We start from the raw sequence: 21,748 nt of genomic DNA on the forward strand, positions 1-21,748 counted from the left end.
GTCTTCTCTGGTATCCATGGTTATGCTTCTTGTCCCTGTAGACTAGTCATTTTTCAGAATTTTACTCAGCATCATTATCTTGAGATTCATGTACATTGCTGTGTGTGGTGTGCCACGAGTTCATTCCTTTTTACTGGGGAGTGGAAGTATTGCATCGTAGGGATCTGTCACATTTCATTTATTCATCTACTTGCTGATGGAAGTTTTTGACTATTACAGATAAAGTTGCTACAAGTTTTTTAAAAAAAAATTTTAAAAAGTTTATTTATTTTGAGACAGAGAGAGAAAGACAGAGCATGAGCACGGGAGGGGCAGAGAGAGAGGGGAACACAGAATCCGAAGCAGGCTCCAGGCTCTGAGCTGTCAGCACAGAGCCCGATGCGGGGCTTGAACTCACACACCGTGAACTCGTGACCTGAGCTGAAGTCGGACACTCAACCGACTGAGCCACCCAGGCGCCCCAAGTTGCTACAAATTTTAAAAAATAAAACATTTGAAGCGTACAAGTTAATGCGTCTTAGATGTATACACCTGTCTGTATACACTGCCACGGTCAAGATACAGAACGTTTCTAGGACCCTCAAAGGTGTCCTCATGACTGCCTGCAGTGGGCAATCACTCATCTGTCATCTGTCACTATACATGAGTTTGCATGCTCAAGGATTTGATATAAATGGAATCACGGAGCATGTATGCTTTTGTGCTTATCTTCTATTTAGTGTTATGATTTAAAAATTCGCCCTTATAGCTGTATTTTCCAGTATTCTCTTCCATTTTATTGCTGAGTAGTATTCCACTGAATGTAATTCCATGATTTGTGTGTTCATTGAACGGATGTTTGTGTTATTTCCAGTTTCACGCTATTGTAAATAGCTACCAAGGATATTGTCCTACAACTCTGGGCCGACTTAACAATTTCATCTTATAAATTCTATAAAGGACAAAGCCCACACAGAAGCTGGTTGGTTACTGCTGAGTGTAGTTTCTTCTGAACTATGTTTTCCATCTTATGAGCCCTGTGAATTTGTAGCTAGTTATATTTTTCACGTTGCTTTTGTCTCTAGAATGCTGGGAGGTAATCTTGGAGGCTAGGTGTAGCAATCGTTCAAGCTGACATTGTGTGAATATTTTGCGTGCCTTGACTTACCTTACCTTCTATTTTTATTTATTTATACTCTCATCTCTAATTTTACCATCATTTTATCATTAAATTATTGTTACATTGTATATTTTTCAAATGGAGGTAGAGTACAGATCAAGGCATTAAATCTGGCATGATTTGAAAGACACTAGAAAAGCTCAATCTGCTCTCCAACAGCTCTCCTATCCAGCTGTCAGGAATACTTGAAATCTTCCATTAGAGATTCGTTCCTTTGCATTAAGAGGTATCTCCTATTAAGAGAAAATCCTCAGAAGAAAAAGAAGACACCTTAATCTTGGGTTACAGAAAAGCAAATTCGTTTATCTGAACTTTTCCAAGTGGACAGCTGGAGGTTGGGGAGGATGAGAGGGAAGACAGAACAGGAAAAATAAGAAGTCACTATATAATGAAAAGTGCAAAGGTGCTAGAAAAGAATTGAAGACACTAGAAAGGAAGCCACATTTTTTTTTTTTTAATTTCACTCATCTCTGCTTAGAAGTAAGAATTTTATTTCTACTTACTTATCTATTTTTTGGCTTTTTGGGGAAGGAAGCTTCACAGGGTGAGAATTAAGTTAAGTAACAATGGCAACTGATGTTTCTTTGCTGAACTACCTGAAAAGCTTTGATTACTGAAGAATCACAATAGGATAAAAATACATGTAAAGGGTCCCGATTTAAAGTCACCCAGTTCAGAGTGGAAATCATTTACTTGTATTTCATTCTCTGCGGTACTGAAACTGACATGGTATTAGCTGAAGCTGGGGCAGGCAAAATATCGAGTGCCATGGAGGGAAAATCCTATTTTTGTGCTACAAAAAAGTAGGTGCCAGCTACAATGGGCAATCATGAATCCACACCCCCAAATCAATAAACTCAGAAAGCAGTCAATGTGGTGCCTGAAAGCAATTCTACAAAGGAGAATGAGAGAGAGAGAGACTCCCCGCCCCCAAACGAATCAACTAAACAAACCCACGCTAACGTGAATGAACAAGTAGATGTGAGAAACAGTACTAAGTGCTAGGAAGGGCGATTCAGACAGCAGGAGAAAAAACAGAAAACAAGCAGCTGAGTTGTAGGTGAGAGCACTTGGCTGTTACACAGTCCTTGCTGATGAAAGTCTTGTTGATGGAAACAAAATTCCTTGATATCAAGGTCTTGCAAACACGTTCCCTTTATAGATGCAAGTCTAATGTCATTCCATGGCTTGGTAGATCGAAGCGAAATGACTCAAAAGGCTTGTATTTGATTAAAAGTTCATCTCTGTAGCCACCGGGAGAGAAGGCAATTAGGCTATCCTCCCTTCTAGACAGCAGGCTTAGGAAGGGGAAAGTAAACAGCAGTGGCTTATTGGTAAGTTTTCTGCATGAAGTTAAGTTTCTATCATCACTCAGTACTGACTCCTGATCTCAAGTGGGAGGTGGCATTTCCTTTTAGAGCCGAGCTATAAATACCCCGGGTAAGGAAATTCAACTACAAACCATACAAGGTATAAACAGATGTACATTACTGGCATTTTCTATGGAAGGGAACTTGCAGGATAGTTTAATTGTATCACTCCCACAGTGTGGGAGTCTGAAAGGATTACAGTAAAGTGCTTCATGAATATTTATTAAAGTGGTAAATAAGGATGGCTAGATGGCTCCCTACTTCTCAACGCAGCAATATCCCTGGAGAAGGAAAATAATGTTGGAAATTGTGAAGTTATTGCCCCACGTGTCAGAGAAACAGATTCCTCACAAATGGCACAGTCATACTGAATCGTAGCTATTCTCCCCCAAATCACCATTATATTTTACTACCCACTCCATTCTCATCTGGTCACTGCTACTCACTTTCTCTCTCTGTGGAGCGCCCCCCCCAACCCCCGCAGTTTCCCTTCCTTAGACCCGCAGGTGGGGGGCTACGTTATACAGGGGTTGAGCTTTGCAAAGGATGCCTCAGATCTCCAGGGTGCCTAGGATTCATTTAACAGAAAGTCGGTTATTTGAGGCCTTTCTATCTGCAATTCAAAGTCATTCCTCTTACGTCTGGGCTCTTTTTGGCGCTTAGAGGTTCCCTCCTTTGCTTTCTCCAGTGCCTCAGAGCCTCATCTGGTCCACACACCCTGCACCTTCCACGGTTCCCTCGGAAAACCTTATTTCATTACTTGTCAATCAGGCGCTGAGGTGTTACGGGATATAACCAACACTTAATCGTTTATAAGATCTCTTACTGTTTCGGTACAAAGGCATCTATATGTTTTATATGCTTTGTTAGGCTCCTTGGGAGCTGTTCTGGGTAGCAGGGGCCTTATCAAAGTCCCAACATACCAACATTTGTAAATTGAAGTAATTTCTTCTATATTCATGGATTCTACTTAATTTTTTTTTTTTTAATTTCAAGAGTCACAGTTTTAAATACCTTTATCTTAGACTTCCCATTTTGCCCTATATGCTAGGAGGAGGACATTGAAGATAAGCAACATTGTCCTGCTGATAAATCCCAAGGTTTAATTTTGAGGACTGATTTATCCTTCTTTCCCAGATCAAAGCTAAGATCAGCATGCTCTTCTAAATCGAAATCATGGGTTGACACTTTCTGACTGGAGTCTTTTCCAATCCATTTTAAACTTATGCTTAAAGGCCAAAGATGGCAATATTATTGTTTTTCGAAAGGAAAGAATAATGGAAAGGAGGAATGTCTTACGTTTTGTGCGACAGCTTAGCTAAGATTCTGTGGTAATTGCTACACTCATTCACTCATGGAGGCCTTATTAAACGCTCATTGGATTTGAACTACACTGAACTCAGGTCTATATTTGAGTAATCAGAATTTCACTTTCCCAGCTACTCTGTGTGATTTTTGAAATCAGAGTGTTTTCCTGGCCACATCTCTGCCAAATAATATGGCAATCAAGGTTTTGTGGTCATGTTTTTGTTCCCAAATCTTCTCAGTATATTAGTCTCATCAAGTAAATGTCCTTTACTCGATAGGCTCATATCTGGACTTTAATTATTTCCAGAAGTGGGGCTTCTCCGGCACCTTCCCCCACTCCACAAAAGCTCTTGGAGTCCAGAAGAAAGTTATTTGCACACCTCCAGGCTGCAATACGAGTTCCTCAAAGGCCGCAGTCGTAGCTTGTCTCCACATCATCTTGAGGAGACGTGACTGGTTAACACTGTTTACACTGTCTGGTCGATGTTGTTGTGTGCATTTGACTGGGGTGTCTAATAGGAATCTAAACAATTTATGTCATTTTGCATTTCACATGGTTAAGGTTTCCCAGCCCAGAGAGGCAATATTTGCAGCAGTGCGGTTTTCCTTTAGGGGCATCGACCTTTGTTTCATGAAGATAGTGTTGTCTCAATATTTAGGTTCATCTTCAGGAATCTGGCGGGAAGTTTAAAAACAGCGCTTGCTGAATTTCACCCATGCTGTCTTGTGCTTCTCTTTGTAGCACATTATAAGATAGGAGACACGTTGGGTAGGTCAAGGAATTTTGACTCTTTTTATGCTCTATTTAGCAGCACACAGCTATTTGGTGTATCACTGGAGACCAAGGCTACACCTCGTTTCACAAGATATTGACATTTTAATGGACCCATAGCATATCATCTATCTATCTATCTATCTATCTATCTATCTATCTATCTATCATCTATCTGCCATCATCTACTATCTATTTATTTTCCAAATCCATACTGACAGCTCTTGTCCTGGTTGAAGATGAACAATAATAAGATTTTGAGTGGAGACAATAATAAGGAAAAACTCCTAAAATGTACAAATTTGGGACACCTGGGTGGCTCAGTCAGTTAAGCGTCCGGCTCTTGATTTCGGCGCAGGTCATGTTCTCAGAGCTCCGTGAGTTCGATCCCCGCATTGGGCTCTGTGCTGACAGTGCCCAGGCTGCTTGGGATTCTTTCTCCCTCTTTCTCTGCCCCCCACTCCTCTCAAAATAAATAAATAAACATCTAAGAAAAGTAAAAAATTAATTCAGTTGTAAATTCTGAAAGGTTCGTAAAGATGCACCTCCCTGCTTCGGTTTCTGTTTTCCATTAATTTGAGAAGGAGCCTGTACGGGGATAATGGAATGAGGGAGGGGGTCGTGGCTGGAGGAGGCATTGATGACATTCAGCTCCTTCAGTGGCCCCTCGCAGTTTTGAGTGATGGGAATTCCTAGAACACCAGAGCATACCCATGTTCAAATATCACTACTCCAATTCACCTCAAAGCTAAATATAAATTTAAAATTGTTATGCCTTTGTTACTGTGAATAACAGCATCAGTGCCCCCTTTAACACGTTGAAATTTGGGAACTGAATTGATGTCTCTACTCATCAATTTCTCAGCTTAATAAGGGTGGTCAGATTTAGCAAACAACTATACAGGGCACCCAGTTCAACTTGAATTTCAGATATAGAACGGATAGTTTTTGGATTTAAGTATATTTCATGTAACATGTTCACAAATATTGCACGGGGCATACTTTATACTAAAGTATTCTTGTGTATCTGAAAAGTCAAGTGTGAATGTAATTTTCTGGCCACTTTAATCTTCATGTAATCAAGTAATCCAATCAAAACCAGTCTCCACTCCCTCTTCTCCTTGTCACCCTCCGATTCTGAGATTTTGAATGAACAAAGGATTACTTAGAGCATCATGCCGAGAATCCCACGAATTCAGTATTATTAGCATCTGCAAATAGCGGTAGAGGTCTTTTAAAAAAGAGAGATACAAAAAAGGAAATCTGACTTTTAACTACAGCAATTCATATCCACAACCCTCTCCCAGTTCACCCTAACTCAAGTCGTTAGCACACGATATTTTGCAGCTGGATGGGCCAGCTGTTGTTATCAGGATTCAGGTGGGGATAGAAGGACATTTACAATTTTTATATCAGTGCTTTTGCAAACCCAGATAAGTAAATATGTAGCAGCAGGTGATGCAAAGAACCAAGGAAAGAGTTGAAAACAGACAGAATCTCATCATTTAAGCACATGTAAAATGCACAATCTAGTCTGTGGTGTAAAATTCCAGAATATAGTGCCTACCATTTGCTTTTCCCCAGGCGGGATATTTTATATCTTTAGAATGCAGATATGTGAGGTTTATATTACCATACGGTATCTTTGCAAATGGACCATCCGGGCCACTCAGAGGTATCAATGTGTCCACCAAAATGGTCAAATTACTAAATTATCCTCCTGATTCCCACGTTCAGCCTCATTTTCTGAGTCATAAGTTAGAAGATCACAGCCACTACTTTTGAAGTTTCCACTGTTAAGTGTCCAGACCGGAGGCACTCAGGACTGTACCTCCTACCAAAATGCAGTCTATAATTACTTCAGAGATACCACTCAGGCCCTGCTCGTCTTCCATCAGAGGCCTGGGATGTTATTGTGTTTTGAACTTGAAGGCTAATGACTAAATCCCCTGGCGGAGCTGCTTGGGACCCATGGTAAAATTAAACCGTCGTGTTGTAATACCTCTGGAACTGGGTTCAACTTCTAACATCTGTTTAATGATGCATTCTTTTTGAAAAGTTGCTCATTTGAAGTCTTTTCCAAAAGCAATAAAAATCTCTTTCAATTTCACTCTCCACTCAGAGTGAAGCAATTTTTTTCCCCCTTTCAAAACCAAGTCTAATCTTTCCAAAGAGCCTGTGGAGGTCCGGAAATAGTTCCCGTGGAGTTTCAGTTTGTTCAACCAGGACTCTGGGGGGCAGGGTGAGTACAATGGGGGAACTTTCCAAGTGAGTTGTTGGCCGAGATGCTTTGATTTCCATGTACACTTGAGCAGGACAAGTGAATGATTCTGTTCTCACGGCCATTCGTGGTTGGATTACCTCTGGGACGTGAGCAGAACCTCAGGGAAGGTCTGAGAGGTAAAAGCCTTATTCTTTAAGTGTCGTGTGCATGCTATAAAGCCTTCGTTCACCTCCCATTAGCTACCAAATAATGTACCAGTGCCTTAGCCTGACTTGAAGACCTCTGAGGATGTTCTGAGTTGGTCCACAAAGACATTTCAAGAAGGTCCTTCATTGTTAAGGGTTTCTCTGTACATAGCAGGGTGTTTAGCATTCATGGTCTTCCTGTCACTCCGACAACCACGTGTTTTCAAATGCTTCCCTGGAGTCGGTAATGTCCTTAGACAGAACGACCCTTTCAGATTATGGCCTCAGTTTACCGGTTCCACTTATTATTCCACTGGGTGGTCCTATGCTTTAGACATCATATTTACTAGTTGCTGCCGTGAAGATTAAAGGGCATATCTTTCTCCACCTTATATTATAATTACATATTTATATGCACATTTTTTTCAAACTAGACTTTATTCGCCGCATGGACAGAGCCTATATTTTCTGTTTTGTATTAATGAAGGAATGAAATAATGAGCATTTTAGATTTTTTCTTTACCTAAAGAATGCTGATTCATTTGTTTCATTTTAATAGGCTGATGGGGATTTGGGATTTACCTTTAAGCTTATTTAGCAAGTCACTTTTTTGCGTGTAAGCCGTCGGCTTCCAGTTACTTTGGCATTGATGGACAGTCATGAGTAGAATCATCTATTCTTTGTTCTATTATTCATTTTCATATTCAGGACACAATGTGTTGAATAGCCAGTGGTCACCTGGGCGATGAAAACAGGTAAAACAGACTGATTAAAAATTAGAGGGAGCCAAAACATAAGAGATTCTTAAAAACTGAGAACAAACTGAGGGTTGATGGGGGGTGGGAGGGAGGGGAGGGTGGGTGATGGGCGTTGAGGAGGGCACCTGTTGGGATGAGCACTGGGTGTTGTATGGAAACCAATTTGACAATAAATTTCATATTAAAAAAAAATTAGAACCTAAAGTCCATAAACCTACCTCTTCTTTCTTTGGAAAAAATCTGGATCGTGGGGAGTTCTGTCACTTTGACCTGAAGGCTAGCAGACTCAAATAGCTTCAAGAGAGGCAGGGAGGCCAGAAATGCAGCTCCTTCATGGAAAAAAACAAAAACAAAAACAAAAACAACAACCTTTGTCATTATTCCTTAAGCGGTCAACATTTACAACCGGGCTTATCACAGTTGACAGAAAATTGGAGGAGAAATATTTTCAAATTCTCTTGGGCCCTGAGACTGGACAGCAGGTAGACTACTCCGTGGCAAAGGAGCTGAAAGTTTGAGTGATGAATTATCTTTGTAGAACATAAAACAGGGCACATTTCTGTCATCTGTCTACACTCACTCAATGTCTACAGTGCTCATTTTCCTCTTCTTTATTAGGAAGGGGGAAGTGTAGAAAGTCACAGGGTTCTGGTTCAAGGGGAAGGGAATTAAGTGGTGGAATTAGCCTTAGACATGCCCTAGGGCTTATGGGAAATCTTGCTGGAAAAAATTTTTATGGCTTTGATGGTCAAGCTTAATTAAGCTGATTTCATGTTTATATGAAACCCACATAATGAGATGAAACTTTCAAAGAAGTGCCAAACTTTGACCAGGCCATAAACCTGTTTTACCAGCTTCTTCGTTCGCTAACTTAAATGAATAGAAAGAAAACCAACATTCTTTCTGTTTGATCCTGGCAATTTGGTCTGCCCGAGCTCCAGATCTCCACAGATCGGTGGTGAAGGCGATACTTCCTTGTTTGTTATACCTTCCCCACTGGTTTGTACTCTGTGCTATAGATGCAGATAATGTGTGAGCCAGAGCAAAGCGAGGACACAGCAAAGGGTGTAAGACATGTGTTATGTAATGACATGTAGGCTATTTAAAATGAAGGTCATGACTTTCCAATGCAGAAGTTTAGAAACAATTGGTTAAGAGTTTGCGTAAGTCCTGCCCCAACCCGATCTCATTACAACAAATCATTATTCCAGATTGACTCGTTTATGATCCTGAAACGTAATGAGCCTGGATGGATGGATGGTCTCCCGTTAATCTTATGGTCGTTACATGTCAGCATTACTCTGAAGCAGAGTTTCTCAACCTTAACATGAGGGAGACTTACTGGGCTGGATAATTTTTGTTGTGTGCGTGTGGGGGGGAGGGTGCTGTCCTGTGCATTATGGGATGTTTAGCGTCATCCCTGGCATCTACCACTGGATAGAGTAGAAATCTCTCTTCTACTCCCTGTGAAGTGTTGACAATCAAAAATGTCTCCACACATTGTCAAATGTCCAGGAGGTGGCTGGTGGGCAAAACCCACTGCTTTGAGGTATATGGCACTTAAGAAGCCTTTGCTAAATAGAATGAGAGCCTTAGAGAAGTTACAAAATCTACCTCTGCGGTGTAAAGATCTGTATAATTAGCCACCATTCACTGTCTTCCCTGCCACGGCCAACATTTAGGTAGAAGTCAGTACAAAACAACAAAGAATACTCAGTGATCACTTTTTTGAAGCGGTAACAGCCCCTAAGGGGGATACTGACCAAAGTCAAGTGAATAATAAACCATTACATTGAAATTTGAATATAGAGTAGGTTCCATTCACAGATGGGCGTGTGCTGTGAGCTGAATAGCACATATCAGCAAGTCCTGGAACAAAGGTCACAGCCGAACAGATCCGGGACACTGAAGGTTTGTTTCTGTGTGTGGCTGTCACACAGCTCATCCAAGATTGTATAATAAATTATGAACGGGTCACAGATATTTTGAGGGTCAGAGCCTCCAAAAGATAAGGAAATTCTCATGCTTATTTGTTTGTTTCTCTCTTGGCCACTTCCTAAGAGGATGTAAGGTTTGTTTGTTTTTTTTTTATAATAAAAGCATAATTTATAAATGTATAATTTTTTAACTTTTCCTACTCTCCCTAGGGAAACTCATCCACGTCTGTGACTTCAACAATCACTTTTACGTTACGACTGATTTTTCTTCTGTATCCAAAATTCTTTTTTTATTGAGATATAATCCACACATCATAAATCGCACGTAAATTCCCAAACATAAATGATACACTTTTAAAGCGTATAATTCAGTGGGCGTTGGCATATTTACAAGACTGTGCAGTGATCGCCGCTATCTAATTTCAGAATGGTTTCATCACCCCCAAAAGAAACCGGTGCCCATTAGCAGCCTTTCCTCAATCCCTTCTGCCTAAGCTCCTGGCAACCAACATTCTACTTTCTGTCTCTGTAGATTTGTCTGTTCTGGACACTTCCTCTAAATAGAATCTAACTATATGTGGCTGCTATGGTCTGAATGTTTGTGGCCTTTTAAAAATCACGTGTAGAAACCTAACCCCAGGCTGATGGTATTTGAAGGTGGGACCTTTGGGAGGTGAACAGGTCACAAGGGTGGGGCCCTTGTGAACGGGGTCCCATTCCAGAGGGATCCCAGGGAGCTCCCCTGTCCCTTCTACCACGCGAGGACGCAGCTAGAACACAGCCATCTAGGAAGTGGGCTTTCACCAGCCACTGAATCTGCCAGTGACTTGATCTTGGACTTCCCAGGTTTTAGAACCACACGAAATAAATAGTTGTTGTTTATAAACTACCTACTTTACGATACTTTGTGACAGCAGCCTGAGCAGACTAAGCGAGTGACCTTTTGTGTCTGGTTTCTTTCACTCAGCACTGTATTTTCAAGGTGCATTCTGAGCTCAAGACCTATTTCTCCAAGCATTTGTTTCACTGACCTGCCTAAGCTTTACCCTGCTTGGATATAACTGCACACCTCGCTTGCCCCTCAAACTAATCCTGTCCTCAGTCACTGGTGCCCAGGCACCCAAAACATAGGCCTGGAGACCGTCACAGGAATCTTTTTTTCCTCACTGACAATATCCAACCGATTAACAAGCCTCATTCATTGATAGTGTCAGTGCCTGACTTCAGATTCCCCCTACTCCTCCCTCGACTGATTTATTGGCCCCATAGCCAGATATTTTGTTGTCGGGATCACCACCTCCATCCATGACCTATAACCCTTCTGCAGTGAACTTCCGACGGTCCCTCGCTTAAATTCCTCAGTGGTTGCCCTCGGCCCTCTGGCACTAGGCTAACCACCTCAGCATGGCAGACAAGGCCTCTTCCGATCTGGCCCTTTCTACTTCTCCGATCTGTTCCCTCACTTCCGCCCCCACCCAACCTTTGACCCACATTTTGGCTATGACACACCTTGTGCGCTTTCTCGAATGCCCTGCGTCTTTTACCTCCATCTTGCTGTTTCTTTGATCTGGGATGTTCGGTAGCTTCCTTTTTTTTAGGAAGTTTTCTCTCATGTCCACCGCCCTCAGGCCGCACAGGAGCTCTTCTCCCTGTGAGCCGCCAGGGCTACCATAACGAAATACCACAGAGTGGGTGGCTTAAACATAGGAATTTATTTTATGACAATCCTGGAGGCTAGAAATCCAAGATCAAGGTTGGGTGGGTTAATTTCTTCTGAGGCCTCTCCTTGGCTTGTAGATAGGCGTCATTCCCACTGTGTTCCCACATGGCCATCCTGGTCTGTGTGGTCTGTGTCCTGATCTCTTCTCACAAGAACACCAGTCACATTGGATTAGGGCCAGCTGAATGGCCCTGTTTTACTGTAATTATATCTTTAAAGGCCCTATCTCCAAATAGAGTCATGTGCTGAGGCACTAGGAACAAGTAAGTCTTCAATATATGAATTTTGGGGAGATACAATTCAGCCCATAGCAGCCTTCTCATTTTTCCTTTGCCAACACCCTAGTCCTTAAGTAGAGTCATGGTAAATATGAGAATAAATGAAAGGGTATAAGAGTAAAGATCATGGGGAAGAAAGTGATCAGGAGGAAGGAGGAAATAGGGAGAAGACAAGAAAGGTATACATAAGAAATAATACCAGAAACCCAAGGTAATGATGTTGCTGAATCTTCACATTGAATTTAGTGCTGGGCTCAATTCTGACTTCCTGAGGCCAGAGGAATAAAGGAAAACACTAAGAATTACATTATACGCTACAAGAGATTAATTTAACTATCAAGACTTAATAAAATTTAAAGAGATACATATATTTTATAATTTTAAATTTCCTCCTTATCTACCATTTCCTTTTGGATTTTTGGATGGTGTTTAAATTTAGAGAGCTAGAAAAACTGTGTTCTAGGATTTTTAAAGTTAGTCATAACACTTAATTTCGGTTATTTACTTGGCCAGGTGGGGGAATAAAAATAAGTGGTATTTAATGTAATTCAGTATAATTCATTTCTAAAAACAACTTAATTATGCTTAATACAAGCAGGATTGTCGCCACATTTTCCGTTTCCACCCTCAGTATGATTAAATCCTCCCACTGAGGATTTAACATTGACATTTGAAGGGAATTGATAGAAAACTGGATCCGATGCGAAACAATTCCTTAGCCTGTGCTTTGTTTTCAGGAAAGAGCCCCTCTATAAGGTTGCGTCTGATTGAAGAGCTCGGCAAAGGTCTTTGATTTTGAGTGCCATTGACAATGGGCACCACAGACCCTTCAAAGTGGTCTCGTGTGACACCTAACCCATCCAGCGCTAAGCTTTTCCCTCCAGCAGATGTGGAGGCTGGACCGGGATCTTTAAGGACACAAGTCTAGTTCCGTCATTGTCAAATTTTATGGATCTGAGATCACTATCGATCATTATTGCCAACACTAATTGAAGAATTAACACATGCCCTGGCTGTGCTGAGTGAGCACTTTATATGCATTACTTCATATGACGCTGATCGCAAAATGAGGTAGGTGCTATGATACTTTTGCAGATCAGATGACAGGGGTTTAGAGAATCACTAACTTACAGCTGGTAAATTGAGATGCTTCCAACTGAATGCTGGTCCTGTGGTTTTGTAGTTTGGTTATAAGCTCTAACCATTGTGTATTACCACCCAGCTTTTTTTAGAAAAAATTTTTAGTATTTATTTATTGAGAGAGAGAGAGAGAGAGAGAGAGAGAGAGAGGGAATGAGTGGGGGAGGGGCAGAGAGAGAGGGAGACACAGAATCTGAAGCAGGCTTCAGGCTCTGAGCTGTCAGCTCAGAACCCGACGTGGGGCTCAAACCCACAAACTGACTAGCTGAAGTCAGCCACTCAACTGACTACCCACCCATGTGCCCCTACCACCCAGGTTTAAGCATTTGCTTAGTACTGGGGTTTAGACAGGGCTTGTTAAAGCAGAGTCTTGTAAAGTGTGTCGCATCTACCAGGGTGGGGAAAGGATCTGCAATGACAGAACTTTTGAGGTCCGGATGTCAAAGGCCTCCTGAAACACATCTGAGGTCCAAGTTGAGATCGGTCAGCTTGCTGCAGAAGGGAGATTCACGGAGGATCTGTGAAGCATCCCGGTAAGAGGGAGTGGGGAGTCAACTACTATGGAGTTTGGGCTTGTGCCAACTGCTTCTAAGAAGGAGCTGTTATGGGTTGAACTGTGTCCCACCAAAAGATATGTTGATATGTTAACCCCCAGGACTTCAGAGTGTTACCGTATTTGGAAATAGATTTTTTTTTTTTTGCAGGGGAAAATCAAATTAAAATTAAGTCGTTAGGGTAAAGCCGAATCCAACATGACTGGTGTCCATATAACAAGGGGAAATTTGGACATGCGTGGATGGAAGACGAGGTGAAGACACACAGAAGACAGCCATGTGACCGGAGTGAAGCATCTACAGACCAAGGAATTGCCAAGGGTTGCTGGCAAACACCAGAAGCTAGAAGAGGCAAGAGCACAGCTCTGGTGAAACCCAGTAGCCTCCAGACCTGTAAGAGAATAAACATCTGGTGCTTTTTTTTCTTAAAAATTTTAAGCTTATTTATTTATTTTGAGAGAGACAGAGAGAGAGAGAGAGCCAGCAGGGGAGGGGCAGAGACAGAGGGAGAATGCCAAGCGGACTCCGAGATGTCAGCACATGGAGCCTGACGTGAAGCTCGAACTCACAACCTGCGAGATGATGACCTGAGCCGAAACCGAGAGTCAGACACTTAACTGACTGAGCCACCCAGGCGCCTCTAAATGTCTGTTGCTTTCAGCCCTGAATCTGTGGGACTTTGTTACAGCAGCTCTCGGAGACTAGCGCAGGGGTTGAAGTAGCTGAGCTCAGTTTGGGATTGTGGTTACTGAGCAACTTTGTTAGCAAAGTGAATTTTGCTCAGAGGATGGGAGCAAGAAGGGGGAGCTGGGAATGTTAATCGTGAGAAAGTACTGGTCATTTAAAACAATTCTTAAAAATTTTTTAAAGTTTTTTTTTTAAGTTTTTATTTTAATTCTAATTAGCATAGAGTGTTATATCAGTTCCAGGGGTACAGCAAAGTGATTCAACAATCCCATACATCACTACGTGCCCATCACGACAAGTGCATTCCTTAATTCCCGTCACATATTTAACCCATCCCCCATCCACCTCCCCTCTGGTAACCATCAGTTTGTTCTCTATAATTAAGAGTCTCTTTCTTGGTTTCTCTCTCTCTCTCTCTTCCTCTTTGCTCATTTGTTTTGTTTCTTAAATCCCATATGTGAGTAAAATCATATGGTATTTGCCTTTCTCTGACTTATTTCACTTAGCATGATACTTTCTGGCTCTATCCACGTTGCATATGGCAAGATTTCATCCTTTTTTATGGTTGAGTAATATTGCCTTGTGTATATAAACCACATCTTCTTTATCCATTCATCAGTTGATGGACACTTGGGCTGTTTCCATAATTTGGCTGCTGTCGATAATGCTGCTATAACCATCAGGTGCATGTAACTCTTCGAATTAGTGCTTTTGTATTCTTTGGGTAAATCCCAGCAGTGCAATTGTTGGATTGTGGAGTAATTCTATTTTTAACTTTTTGAGGAAACTCCATACTGTTTTCCACAGTGGCTGCACCAGTTTTCATTCCAACCAATGGTGCATGAATGTTTCTTTTTCTCTGTATCCTTGCCAACACCTGTTTTTTTTCTTGTGACGTTGATTGTAGCCATTCAGACAGGTGTGAGGTGATATCTCATTGTAGTTTTGATTTGAATTTCCCTGATGGTAAGTGATGATGAATATCTTTTCATGTGTCTCCTGGCCATCTGGATGTCTTCTTTGGAGAGATGTCTGTTCGTGTCTTCTGCCCATTTTTAATTGGAGTATTTGTTTCTTGGGTGTTCAGTTTTTTAAGTTCTTTATATATTTTGGAGACTAACCCTTTATCAGGTTATTTGGATGCTAACTCTTATCATTTGCAAATATCTTCTCCCATCCCATAAGCTGCCTTTTAGTTTTGTTGACTATTTCCTTCATTGTGCAGAAGCTTTTTCTTTTGATGCAGTCCCAATAGTTTATTTTTGCTTTTGCCTCCCTTGCCTCAGGAGACCTATGTAGAAAATAGTGGCTATGGATGATGTCAAAGAGGTTACTGCCTGTGTTCTCTTCTAGGATTTTTAGGTCTCGCATGTAGGTCTTTAATCCATTTGGAATTTATTTTTGTAAAGCACTGATCATTTAGAAGAAAGAATTGTTGGCCATTTTGCAGCTGTTTTGTGGCTTTGCATAGGTTTTGTCAGAAATATTGATGATATTCTACTAGGAAAATTCCAGTCCTATAGGAGCCCCAACAGGGCTGATTTTCACTTTTTCAGGTTTTATCTTAAAAGTGGTATATTCATTTTAATGAATTACTCATTTATTTTTCCTGTTCTCAATGAATCTTTTAAGTCGTGTTCTTAAAAACATCTATATTCCAAGTGTTCTTAAACATTTCTCTACATGAGTTACAGAATGAGTCTAAATTCAAATCGCCGCAAATGGTAATATAAAGTTTCCTTTTAATGTAATTTCAGCTAAAGAGAAATCTGGAAGACACATTCGCACAGTGGTCTCAGGTGTGGCAAAAATTGTGAAGGTAGTGCCCCAATGACTGAAGCTTGAGAACAATTATGTGACAGGATTGCCTACAGGTTTCTACTGCTTTGAAATTTGTTTTAATGTTCATTTATTTATTTTTGAGACAGAGAGAGAGTGTGAGCCAGCAAGGGGAAGAAAGGGAGTGAGACAGAGCATCCCGAGCAAGCTCCGTGCTGTCAGCACAGAGCCGGATGCTGGGCTCGAACTCATGGGTCCGGAGATCACGACCTGATCTGAAACCCAGAGTAGGGCGCTTAACCGACTGAGCCACCTAGGCACCCCACTCCTGTTTTGAAATAAAAAGAAAAACTGGATTTTTATCATACAAATTCATCTTCAACTTTTGAGAACTTATACACTCAACATAAAAACCTGGCTTTTCTTCCCTTTTCTTTTTTTAACTTTGTTATAAATTTGTGATTTGGTCTTGGGCTAACACAACCTTGTCTTGGGCAAGAAACTTCATTTTAGGTGAAACATGATGTAAAATAAGTTATGTTAACCTAGATAAATGACCAGTTTTCTTTCTGACTCAGTGATAGATTTCTTTTTAATTCTAAGTTTCCTGGAAGAACCAAAACATTCCTTTTGTGCTTTATACTGCGATGTGAAGCAACTATAATATGAAGTCATTTCTCTCCTAAACTCAGCTGCTGAGCTTGGTGGCAAGGGTGGGACGTGAGAATGTCCCCTTTGTTAAAGACTGAAGTCTCTTGACGAGAGTCACGTAGGACAAGGTGCAAGGAGATTGGGAAGACAGTTGTCGAAAGGGCGGCAGGCCCAAGACTCAAGTAATCATCTAAGGCTGGCCCAGCAACAAGGAAAGGAGTCCTAAATTATGATGACAAACTATGAGCAGGCACCGATGGGGCACACACATTCAGGGAGGCAGAAATTGTATGCACTTGATTCTTCTGAATTTTTTCTTAATTTTTCTTACAGCCTCTTGATATCATTAGTTATGCCCTTGAATCTGGAAGCGTAGGTGCCATCAACCACAGGTAAGTTCTGACTTGGAATGAATCAGATTTGTCTTCATCCCTCACATGCTCTAACCGTTATGTTACATTTCTAATTTCAAATGGAGCTCAGTGATTAATTAATTTTTTTCATTGTTTTAGTGGGGCACAATTTGCATACAGTTTAATCTCACCTTTCCAGCAAATCAGCGCAAAGAAGCGTTTCTCGAGAAATCTCTAATAGTCGCGAGTTTCTTTGTTCCTTTGTAGCCAATCCTTCCCCAGCCTCTGGCAATCACTGCTTTGCCTTCTGTGCCTCAAATTTTGCGTTTTCCAGTCGTGTAAATTGAATCACACGGTACAGCCTTTTGAATCTGGCTTTGCTTTCACTTAGCCTATTGCATTTTGGGCTTATGCATGTTTTGACAGGGTTCAAGAGTAAGAAAAAGAGTACGGCTGAATAATGTGTCAGTATGTATGTCCACGGTTTGTTTACCAGCTCGGCAGGTGGAGGACAGTTGGCTTTTGGCAATTATAAATAAAACTTCTATAAATACTCTTGTGCAGTTTTTTTGAGTGAACATACATATTCATGTTATTTATTAATTGTTAATATGAAACACACTTAAGTCTATTAAAAGCAGCAGAAACTCTGACTTATTGAAGAATCTGTAACAGCTTAGTTGGGAAAATGAGAAGCAGATAAGTGACCACCTTGGGGAGCAGGGAGACCAGAGAATCTAATCAATTCAGCTTGTATTTCTTAGTTGACAACTGGGCCTGCACGCATTTATTTTGGTAAAACAGAATTTTGGAAGTATACTTTTAAGTCAAAGCAAAGGGAAGTGTTTGGCCAGGCGAAGGGAGGCCCTAGAGCAAAACGTCTTGTGTAAAGAAGGCAACCCCATGGTTTGGCAAAATACATTTTATTTAACGAATCCTCATCACTGCCTGATGAGGGGATATGAGGTCAACTTAAGCAACCCTGCCCATCTCTCAATATCTGTCACTATGTAACTCAGACAAGTTCGAAGCTGATTGGTTTGAAAGAGCTGTAGCGTGGACCCCAAGAAGATGGGTGTAAAATGATTCTAGCCAGTTGGTACCAGGATGATTTGTTTGATGATGTTACAGTAAGTTGTCATGGCAGCCATGTTTTCATCCAACTGGACCCCATTGTCAACTCCACTGGTCTCGGACTAGTAGTCATGATTCCAATGCCCAGAGTAAGAAACCTCAGTGAACAAGATCCCTACATATAACAGTTCTTTAAGATGTGCTTTCACTCTTTTCTCTTTATTTTCTTGGGTTTCCAGGCAGTCTTCTTTAGTTTCTTTTCATATGTCAATGCCTACATAGTCACTTGTGATTCACTGAAAGCCGAGGAACACATTACTCATAGCCTTTCTTTGAGACCAAAGGCAGAGGAAAGATTACTTCGAATTATTGTAGAGCAAGTCTGAACCTTTTGTTTTTCCTATCAGCTACAAAGCGTAGATTGGAGCCACTGTCCTGAGTTCAAACCCTATGTGGTGATTACTTGCTTACTAGGTACCAACACGATAGGTTTATTTCCTTTCTTGGTGAGTGTTTTTGCTCCTAAGAAAATGTGTTTGCTATTAATTGAATCTTGCGTCTTCAAGTTGCTTTGTCAACTGGCCTGTAATTTGCTTTCTTAGCTTTACCTCCAGGAGTTTGTTTGTTCTCTCAGTTTGCCTCTGAGGAAGCTGAAACGGATGCCCGTTGTCTTGCCATGCCGGGATCTCTTCGAACATCTGTCCAGTCATCTGATCATCTACTTCCTCCTCCCACTCACAAAATCCCACAGAGACAAATCTTGCCCAGGTTTGCACATATGGTTGATGCTCACAGCTTGGAAGTGTCCAAGCTACTTAAGATTGATTTTCATTCTAATGCAACCTCATAGTTTTGCCCAGAGATGAAAGCAAGGTGTTAGAAATCCCCACATTTCCGGGTTGTTAGGTCACCTAAGCATTAGTTCAACCCTGGCTGCTCCATTTTTAGTAGAGGAGTATGCATGAAGGAGGACAGTTAAAAAATATCCACCTTAAAATTTTAGAGGGTCCAAAATGTACTTTGGGTGCCTGGTTTCAAAATTTCCTTTGAACTTTGAAAATTCCATTTTAGGGGATTGTGTGGTTACCAAGTCATTTCTAAAAACAACCAGAAAAGTAGTTCACGGAGCTATCCAATTAGGAAAAACAAGTGAATGCATTTTGGACATGCAGGCCCCCAGTTGGATGGAAGTTTTAAGGCGGAGTTGTTCAGGAAGATGCTGACCCATTTTGCACACTCTCTGTAGCCACTGGAATTGTGACTGATCCTTTGACTCCACCTGGCTTGTTATGGCAATATTTGGAGGGACGTTTAACTAGGAATTGCAAAAAAAGATAAAAGGATTTTTTTGAGAATGATTGAACTCCACTTTTTGTATCTCCGAGGGCCCATCTAACATGCTTTCTGGTCCATAGAATTTTTCCAGTAAATTTATTTGAAACAGAATTAATTTATGGAATGAGAATAGTTCACCACACAGTTAACTACAGAACAGTTATGCTGTGAACCCGACATAATACCTATAACGTTCTGATAGGAACTTCTCAACTTTTCATTCTTCCTCAGTAGAAATTGATGGCATCCTCAGCCAAGCAGGGCTGGTGAATTCTTGTACTGCGTCTTACGTGATCCATATACGCCTGACTCTGGTCTGAAGGGTCCTGCTTCAGACTCTGCTTAGGTCATTCTGTATCACAACCGACTGTTGTACATATACAGATATAAAAATAAGTACTTTGAAGATTTTGAAAGATATTCAGAAGCTGCAGTCTATACTTTTGCCAAAACCAAAACCCCCTCCCACGAAGCCGAAGTTCACCGTAAATACAGAATTTTACCATTGCTTTCCAAGTAGTTTGCTCTCCATCCACCATTCTGCAAAAACATTCACTGCTGTTATTTATCACCCCAGAGATGGTGTCGTCCCTGATGTGATGGTATTGATCGTATCGCAGCTCTCCTCTGCTTATCTGTGTCTCTTACTCAAAGGCATCGTGAACTTAACTTACTTGGTAGTGATGGGAACCATGTTCTTAATTTTTCTTCTTTCGTTGGGAAGAATAACTTGAACCTGGAGACCAAGATGCAAACATTCTCTGTAGTGCAGGCAGTCATTGTGTGATGCTTCCCTGTAACACTACACCATCCTCTACACTTCCTACTTGCCCTCATTCCACACCTCCGCTGAGTGGGCAACACCACATTCTTAGAAATGGCCGCTGTTTTCTCTTCCAAATGTATGAGACAGAATCCCAGCAGAGAAGAATACGCTGGCATGGGGAGGTGGCATTTGTAGCTGGATTTTTCCCCCCTCCGATGCCTATGAAAATACTCATAATACCAACTACAGAAAGTAAAATGTTACACAAAACTTCCGGGCTGGCAAAGCATAAGAGACTCTTAAAAACTGAGAACAAACTGAGGGTTGATGGGGGGTGGGAGGGAGGTTAGGGTAGGTGATGGGCATTGAAGAGGGCATTTTTTGGGATGAGCACTGGGTGTTGTATAGAAACCAATTTGACAAGAAATTTCATATATTAAAAAAAAAAGGAAAATAAATAAATAAATAAATAAACATTAAAAAAGTAAAAACTTAAAGAATTAAAAAAAAAAAAAAACAACTTCCGGGAGGGCAGAGAGAAGAAGCCATCGTAAGGGCTTTTCTTTCTTTGTGTAAGTTTCAGAAACACGGAACATAATGATGATTTTATCAACATGTTCTTTCTCGATAGTCCTCACGGATTGATACTCTGACTGGTTGGTGTGGAGTTTTGACCCTAACGTAACCCTCGGGTTCCTGCTATTTTTCTGTGGAGTCATCTTTCAAGTCTATGCTATGTCTATGCTTTTCTGTCCAATGTTTCCACTTTCCACTCATACCACGCACGCAGCTGCGAGCATCCCAATGTGCTTTGAGTGGCAGTCTCCTCCTTCCCCTAACGCCCCATGGGCCTTTACTGGGCCCCACGCCCTTAGGCAGCTGTAGAAGCCCCGCAGACATGGCGTCCAATGTTACCTCACAGGGGAGCTATGTCCAAACCCAGCGGCTCAGAAGGGAGACATTCACACCCATTTTTTCAGTCAGAAGACCTTAAGTGAACAGTTCAACATTTAGCCTCATAAGTAGGGCATCTGTAAAACATGGTGACAGAATTTATGACGGGAAATACGAGGAAAAAGTCGACAACTTTGGTGCCAGGGAGAGGAGGTTTCTTCACACACAAGCAAGGGGGGGCTTTTCTACGTTCTTGTCATGCTTTCGAAGTGTTTTTGGGTTCTCGATGGGCTGCAGTCAAAATCACAAACTAAGTGTTTTGGCGAGAGCGAGGGGCCAGATGGAATTCAAGAGTTCTAGTGTCTTTTCATAATTTTTTTCAATAACTTATTTGATCTTGAGCAACTTCCTGTGAGATTCAATTTCCCCAGAATTGTAACTGGGACACTTATTTGAAAGGCAGATTGCTTTCTCTGTTAAAGAAGTTGGAAATACATCATATGGCTTTTAGATGTGTTTTAAATGGCTGGGGTTTTGTTTTGTTTTGTTTGTTTTTTACTGGTTTTGCTCTGCGTTGGCCCTGCTGTGTTGGATCTATTGGTCTTCATGGCATTGCATCATCTTTTCTCTCAGAGCTGCCCCTCCCTTTCCATTTAACACCTCTCCTCCTCTGTGCCAATCTTTTCTGCAGGGATGTGTATCGAGGTTTAAGGACTCTTCAAGTATATCAATTGTATATTCATATCGTTCCCTCCCTTGATAAGGTGAGAGTGTTAGCAAATAGGCACTCATTCATGAAATTGA

This window comes from Panthera pardus, unplaced genomic scaffold (assembly GCF_024362965.1).
Source record: "Panthera pardus isolate Hobbes unplaced genomic scaffold, ASM2436296v1 HiC_scaffold_6, whole genome shotgun sequence".
Lineage (NCBI taxonomy): Eukaryota > Metazoa > Chordata > Mammalia > Carnivora > Felidae > Panthera > Panthera pardus.